Below are 8,466 nucleotides of genomic sequence, written 5' to 3' on the forward strand. Positions count from 1 at the left end.
CTGAGCTTGGTGACGTGAGCAACGTGTCTTGACAGTTGTCAGTCTTCTAGTAGCTGTGCTGAGAGAAATCTGAATCATTCCCTTCCAAATCTCGCAGAGACGGAGAGCGTGAGTATTAGCTGTCCATGAACTAGCAGCAGGAGCAACTTTATCACTCTCTATGGGCTTCTCCCTTCACTTTATCGGACTTTATGCCTCCACGTCCCTCCGATTGCTCGTGAGCTTCTCCGCCGGTCTATATGGTAATTTCTCTACAGTGCGACAGAGAGTCACGTGGTTATGACGCAATCGTTAGCCTATTTTTACAAAAACGGATGAATGGGAGTCAATGGAATGCTAACAGCAGGTGAAGTTCTGCTACAATGGCGGCTCCCGGAGAGGCTTCAGTTTCCGGCGGATGGATTACCACCTTGGGAGAAACCAGGCTCAGTCGGGGGCCAGATCTCTTCTGGCCAACGAGCGAACAGTGTATGATTATGATTCAGGCAGCATTACAAGTTAGATTGGATCAGAAAATTTAGAGTATTTATCCATTTCCATCTGGTTGGAGGTCGGAGTCATCACGCCGGCTGGCACTTCAGGGATGCGTCATGGATGAGTCCAGGTCCACCATCTGATCTGGATACAGCTGGGATCACGTTGACTTCAGTAACACTTCAGGACTGCGTTGTCATCGTGTCCAGGCGCAGGTCCTTCATCAGATCTAGATATGGATATGGCCTGGATCCGGCAGACTGCTGTAAACCTCGGATAAACAGAGAGACTAATATTAGCGTAGACGCCATTCTTCTTATGATGTAACAAGTACAGCAGGGAGTGTTTCCGGTTCCGGCTGACCTAAACTATGCAGCCTAGATTGAATTATAAAAGTCATGTGTTATGAGTATGCTAGGCCAAAGAGATGTGTTTTTAGTCTAGATTTGAACTGACAGAGTGTGTCTGCTTCCCGGACAATGTTAGGAAGAGTGTTCCAAAGTTTTGTAGCTAAATAGGAAAAGGATCTACTGCCAGCAGTCTATTTTGATATTCTAGGTATTACCAACTGGCTGGAATTTTGAGATAGCAACAGACCTGAAGGACTATAATGCGTTAAGACAACTCCCACAACTCGGGCTGGGGATATAGTCCCCTGTGTTTGAGACTAAAGGTCCCTCCTGTTCTTATCGCCCAGTGCGAGCCATCAAGGAGAGATATTATTTACGAGAATCAAACTCTGTTCAGCAAACAAGGCGCTATATCAGTAAGAGGGAAAGACCCTTGATGTCCTTGGCCAGGACTTCTAGTATCATGGTGATTTAGAGAGAAGCAGACATTGCACTGTTCCTTGAAAAGGTGAAGAGGTCACCTCAACTTCATAAAAAACCTTTCCAAACCCGCTCCCAATGGTGTAAATCGCCCTAAGGGACAGGAACCTGTCTTGACCCTAAAGCAGAGCCTGCTGCGCTTGCCTATTCGACGGCACAAACACAGTCAGTCTGGCAATTTTTGTAGGCGACAACCTTGGTAAGACATGGTAGCCCCTTAACTGATGGAGGAAGTACTTCAGGGCCAGAAATACAACCATCATTTTGAGGCAATTGATATGCCAATCGAGATGATGCCTCCCCAGATCTCTTGGGCTGGACGCACTTAAGACCGCTCCCTAGCCCGCACCTAGAGTGGGATCGAAGGTGAGGAACCAGGGTCTGAACCACATAGAAAGGGAACCAAGCCGCAGCACGTAACCCTTACCATAAACATGGATTTTAGAAAGTGCACAAAACGTTCAGCTCATGACTTACCATAAACATGGATTTTTGAAAGGGGGCGAAGGACTCAGCGTGTGCCCTTGCCCTTATTTGCCTTGGGGGATTGTATGGATGAAATCCCCCCGGCTTTGAGCAACAACTGAAGTGGTCTCGTGTGCAAAAGGCCCATAGGGATCACTGTGGATGCAGCTGCTATGAGACCTATGTAATGTCCTGACCTAGCCTGATGTTGCTTGGGGTCTTTGAAACGGTCTCGACACAAACGAAAGACAGTTGTGCCCCCGATGGTGACAGAGTCTCATTTAACCCCCAAGCAGGTTACCCTCTGGGCGGGAGAGAGAACGCTTTTCTTAACGTTGTATCTCAACCCCAGAGAGAGAGTGCAGTATCTCAACCCCAAGTGGGGATCGATCTTGATGTCGAAGCACTAGCTCTTGAGATAGGGCCAGTATCAGCTAATCGTCTATATAACATGGCTAGGTCGAATGGAAGGAACCGAGGCTGGTAAGCTTCGCCCCCGAAAGCAGACCTCAGTAACTTGTGTTGTGGCAATATAAGTTTTTAAGATCGATCGTGACAAACCAATTGTGATGTTGAATTTGCGACACGGTCGTCTTGATAGTTAGCATCTTGAACTTGAGCGTTCTGACGGAACGTTCAAGCCTCGAAGATCTAAAACGGAAACTGTCACCCATTTATTTTTATTTTTTTTGTGAACCAGGAAATATCGGCTGTTGTAGCCTGACTCTTCTGTCTGGGAACATGATCTATGGCCCCTTTGTCCAGAAAAGGTTATCTTGTGACAGCAGATGTACCTACTCTGATTTCATAGTAGTGGGAACCATACCGTTAAAACGAGGAGGGCAGTGTATTCCTTTTTACTGTCTTTAACCCTCTGGAGTCTAAGGTGTTTTTGGGGTCCTTGAGATGTTTTATGTTAATTTTGATGTTAATTTACCCTATTCAGTCTCCCAGGTATGTTCTTTATGCTATTAAAGATATATACAGAGCGACTAATAGTCCGGAAAATATGGTAACCAAATTAGCCCAGTTCTGTCAACACTGCATTGGCTCCATATTAACCCTCTGGGGTCTAAGGTGTTTTTGGGGTCCTTGAGATGTTTTGACAAGCCCTGATATTTGTATTTTTTTCAGTTGCTTATAAACATATTAATGGCAAAAGTGTAATTACACTATTTAGCACGAACATGGCTATCATAATATGTGAGCAACATGTATGTACATGTTTGCATTTTTGAGAGAATATTATTTATGCGTGGTTATTCAAAAAACTCAAACTTAAATGTTCTGATATAAGACCACAAACGGCCAACTTCACATATTCCCACAATACTTTTGACTAATGGATCTTGTCGGCTAGAGTATTTACTTCAAAATGATCTGAAAATCATCCGGGCTAATCGTTCACATTAAACAATAGATTGATTTAAATTTTGTAAGACACTTTTTGTTTGGAAAGGCACTATGCAGGTGGGCGTGAATGATCCAACAAGGTCATGAATAATGTCCTTATTCACATCTGGAGACAAAGAAGACCTGCTAATGCTGCATACTAATGAGCCTTAGGTGTCACTGAACCACACAGAATGCAAAGACAACACACACACATATATACATACATACATACACACACACACACACACACACATATATATATATATATATATATATATATATATATATATATATATATATATACATACATACACACACACATATATATATATATATATATATATTACTACAGAATTGGTTCAGAGTTGGAAACATCTTGAAAAAAAAGTGTATTTTTCCACAAACTGTGTAGGCCTATGCTTGCAAATTGTATAATATCCAAGGTAAACATTTCTAGTAATTGTGCAGTTAATTCTTATTCGTATTTTCAGAAAGTTTTGGATTATGTAGGCTATCCTCTCCCCAAATTTGTCACTAATAAAACACAAAAATAATTTAAAGAGAAGGCTTATATTGACCTTTTAAGATTTTGTTTGCACCTTGGAAATTAGGTTTTGATGTGGCAGTACAAACTTTATAATCTATCCAAAACGAAATGTTGTCTTTCATATTTCGTCTGTAACATCGTCTTTTATAATATAGCCTATATTAGGGCATAAATGTTAATTTGCAGTTTAAAATGTTGCTTATACAAAGACATTTTATTTCAACGTATTCAGTCGATTTTTACTCATCTCAGTAGGCAATATAGATAGTTTAATTCACACACACAGACGCGCGAGCTGTAGGCTAGTAGCTAAACAACAACATGCACATGTGCCGTTCATTCATTCAAACACAGAAACGCGCGAGCTGTAGGCTAGTAAACAACAACATGCACATGTGCCGTTCATTCATTCAAACACAGAAACGCGCGAACTGGAGTAAACAACAGCATGTGCCGTTCATTCATTCAAACACAGAAACGCGCGAACTGGAGTAAACAACAGCATGTGCCGTTCATTCATTCAAACAGAGAAACGCGCAAACTGGAGTAAACAACAGCATGTGCCGTTCATTCATTCAAACACAGAAACGCGCGAACTGGAGTAAACAACATCATGTGCCGTTCATTCATTCAAACACAGAAACGCGTGAGCTGTAGGCTAGTAAACAACAACATGCACATGTGCCGTTCATTCATTCAAACACAGAAACGCGCGAACTGGAGTAAACAACAGCATGTGCCGTTCATTCATTCAAACACAGAAACGCGCGAGCTGTAGGCTAGTAAACAACAACATGCACATGTGCCGTTCATTCATTCAAACACAGAAACGCGCGAACTGGAGTAAACAGCATGTGCTGTTCATTCATTCAAACACAGAAACGCCATTCAAATTTAAACAGTCTTTTGCGGTTTACAGACACCATTTCATATCGCGATTAGAACAAAGCACTTACTGATGATCTGCAGCTGGATCCGTTGTTAGGCTACTCCAGCACGTTTGAGGTAAAAATTTCCAGGATAATCACGATATTATTATTCCTCACAGCGAGTGTGTTGTCCAGCTGTTGTGGGCGTTGACTGGTTTGCATGTGTTGCTTCAGATAATCTGCGTTTGAATAGCTGCGCGCTCTCGATGGGCGTGTCACATTAACAGAGTAATGAGCTGCCAGAACGATAATGAGCACGGCGGATCTCTCGCTCTTTATATATAGATTACATAAACAGAGAATATTTGTTTTAGTTTTGAATTAGATAATTTAAAACTACACACTTAAATGATTATAGAGATATATAGCTCATGTCTGAGTGAATAGTATTCGCTGAGATTTGTATAAATTTAGAGACGTGCTTCAGAAAAAAAGTTCACGGAGACGGAGAGGCATAAAGCACTCCCTGTTTACTTTCTTTATTTTACAAAAGCACAATGTTTTATTTCGAATGTAAGTGGACACATAAAAAAGTAGACATTTAACAGCTTATTTTTTCATATTTCTTAAGTCTGTATGACCAAAACCGACGGAGTATTTTAGGTCTATTTTGCTGCTATGTAAAAAAAAACGAGCAAAACGCGCCCGCGCGTTTGCCGACCTCAGGGGGTTAACCCCCTGGGGTCTGAGGGGTTTTTGGGGCCCTTGAGAGGTTTTGACATGCCCTGACATTTGTGCTTATTTCAGCTACTTACAACATACCTTTGGTCAACTCATAATTATGCTGTATTGCAGCACAAACTCTGCTACAATAATATGTGAGCAAAATGGAAGTTACATGTTTGCATTTTATAGAAAAAAAATATTATGCGTGGTTAGTACGTTTTGGGAAAAAATTTGTCACTGCAATGAGCTCATATAACTCATACTGAATAGTTTGGCACAAGTCTTTTGAGTTACCATTCTTGTAGGCTAGAATGTTTACTACAAAATGATGTGAAAATCATTCTGATCACTCTTTCACAAAACAACAATATAATGATTTAAACTTTGCAAGTCAGTTTTTGTGCCAGCACTGCTATATGCGTAGGGGTGTTGATGGCCATGAATATGAATGAGGGGAGACAATAGACACTCCCCCAATGGCTAATGCCCCGTCACGGTGCTGTGAGGCAGAGAGGAGCATCTGAGAATGAGAGGAGATTCAAAGGTTTTGTTTTTAAATCTGTTTTTATTGTAATTACTCTATGTGGAGGAACTAAATGTTGTGCCTCACAAGACCACAGTGCTACCGTACATATATAAACATATAGTACCAGTCAAACGTTTGGACACATTACCATTTTTAATATTTTTAATATTTTTGGAAGATGGCTGCATTTATTTGATCAAAAATACAGAAACAACAGTAATATTGTGAAATATTATTACAATTTAAAATAATGATTTTCTATTTTAATATACTTTAAAACATAATTTATTTCTTTGATCAAAGCTGAATTTTCAGCATCCTTACTCCAGTCTTCAGTGTCACATGATCCTTCAGAAATCATTCTAATATCATGATTTGATAATCAGGTATTATCAATGTTGGAAAAACAGTTATTATTATTATTATTATTATTATTAAAAAGAAAAGCATTTATTCAAAATAGAAATCTTTCCTAACAATATAACTTAACACATCCTTTAAAAAAAAGAAAGAAAGGTAGTGTATACTGTTACAAACAGACTCATGGGCGAATGTGAGTAAACAGAGGTCACTTGCGGTCCAGTTTCCCGGGCAGGAATCACGCAGTCTGTGCAACCATGTCAACATCAGTCTCGGTTTTCCATGACAGGGTGGACTTGGACCTGTTGCTTGTTTGCCTCGGCTCTCTTCGGGACCGGTGCTTGGACATGTTCATTGTCACATCTGTTGATAACACAATCAAAGAAACTGTATTATTATCGCTATCAATCACTATGGCCATGGATTAAGAAAAAGACAAACGATTTTGTAATTTCACACAAGAATAGGTAGGCCCTACTTGTATATTATGACGAGTATATTATGTATATTGTAAACACAATTACATTTCATCAGTAAAATATTACGTCTGTGCACTTACCATCATTCTCGATTGAGAACTGAACGACACCTGCGTGTCCCTCTGCTGGAGAAGGAGAGTGTGATGCAAACACATTCCTAAAAAAATAAAAACAACTGTTAGCATACATTATCCAAAGATGGGCGATTAATGGGTATGGACGCACAATGCATGTAGTCTATATATCTGTTGATGGGCCATAGGACGGAGAAATATCTATTTATGGGCCATAGATCGCGCTGTTGATGGCCATTATCTGCGCACGCATTTCAAACATTTACACCTGCATTCACAATCATCTGTGGCAATATTTTAGCGTGTGTCATAGGCTAACCAAAACCGAACATTTATATATAAAAATATAATGTCTAGTATTTAGACAGTAGCCTATCACATTTTACCGGGGGCTGAAATATATTTGCACGAAATCATATTTACACCTAAGCAGATATTCGCAAAAGTCAGTATTTTTAGCATGATAATCAGTGTCATAAGCTAATCAAAATGGATTGAAATATAATACAAATATGTTTAGAGAGTAATATCACATTGAAACACGACCATATACGAATGTTAGGGATATTGTAAGGCAATCTTTCCTGTAATATGTCAAAAGCTAACCAAAACTAAGCAAAATATAGTCTAAAAATTCACATGAGTTCTATATAATCAGAAAAGAATCATATAAACACTAAACAACTTACTCGAACTTGTATCCTCTGTGGGATCAATTCGCTCTTGAAAATGCAGCCGTTCTCCGTCTGAGATGCAACCGTTTCTCTGAGGAAAAGGTGAATTCTTCCTCGCTGTCCATAATCATCTGGAGGACGATCTTTACCGGAGAAGCGTGCCATCCTCAAAACGCGATGAACTATCCGTGAATCTGACGAGAAACTGCGTGTTTTCTGTTTTCATCATGGCATTGATCGGAGGGCGTGTGCGATGCGTATAGATCACCTCAACTATTAGCATGTGAATAGCGCCGGGGGGCGTGGCTATAGTATCCAGCTGCAGACCCGCAGCAGCACCACCAGTTTCAGAACCCCAGCGCCAGAACCGGAAGCAAGGGGCGGAGCTTACGTTCTAACACCAGCGCCAGAACCGGAAGTGAGGTGCGGAGCTTACGTTCTAAACCGAGTAACGCGTTTTGGAGCGTAATTTGCTTAGACACAAAACAGTATACTTTTATTACACACGAAACGTCATACTTTATACGTATGTCATAATGATACATTAAGGTACAGAAACATTGGGCTTCACCATATTTTTAATATCGTGGTCCGTTGTATGCATTTATATTTACTATGGTTCTTTTTTTATAATAATTTTTACAATGTATTTACCTACATATTGTAAATATAGTTGTTATGATAACACATTTATTTCTATTTGTATATAGGACAGTTAAGCTGTCATTTGTAACTATACAAGAATATAGAAACTATTTAGCTATTTTAGTAAAATGTTCTTATTAAAGTGGTACTACTTACAAGCAGGAGTATGTTGTTTGTGCACCACAAATTGACACTTACCAATCAGGTATTTCAAATAATTGTAAACTAGCATGAGAGAAAATGCCACAAACTATTGTAAAGTGACAGATACCATTGTTAAAGTAATTATGAAAACTGTCACCAATCATTCAGAAGTGTGTTGGACCTTGACACTGGCTTTTCACAATGCAGAGTAGTGTACATCTGTAGATCCTATATTATAATGTGGATACAGCAAGTCAA

At 39.8% G+C, this 8,466-nt stretch overlaps 1 long non-coding RNA gene across 1 annotated transcript; it reads right to left on the bottom strand.

Moving 5' to 3' along the window:
- Window positions 1-6,161: 6,161 nt before the first annotated feature.
- On the bottom strand, window positions 6,162-7,598 carry LOC307001752. Its single transcript, XR_013798314.1, has 3 exons — window positions 7,435-7,598; window positions 6,752-6,828; window positions 6,162-6,555 (listed from the first exon to the last, which is right to left on the bottom strand). It is a non-coding gene; the product is annotated as an uncharacterized lncRNA (long non-coding RNA).
- Window positions 7,599-8,466: the final 868 nt, after the last annotated feature.

This window comes from Phoxinus phoxinus (genome assembly GCF_949152265.1).
Source record: "Phoxinus phoxinus genome assembly, chromosome: 7".
Classification (NCBI taxonomy): domain Eukaryota; kingdom Metazoa; phylum Chordata; class Actinopteri; order Cypriniformes; family Leuciscidae; genus Phoxinus; species Phoxinus phoxinus.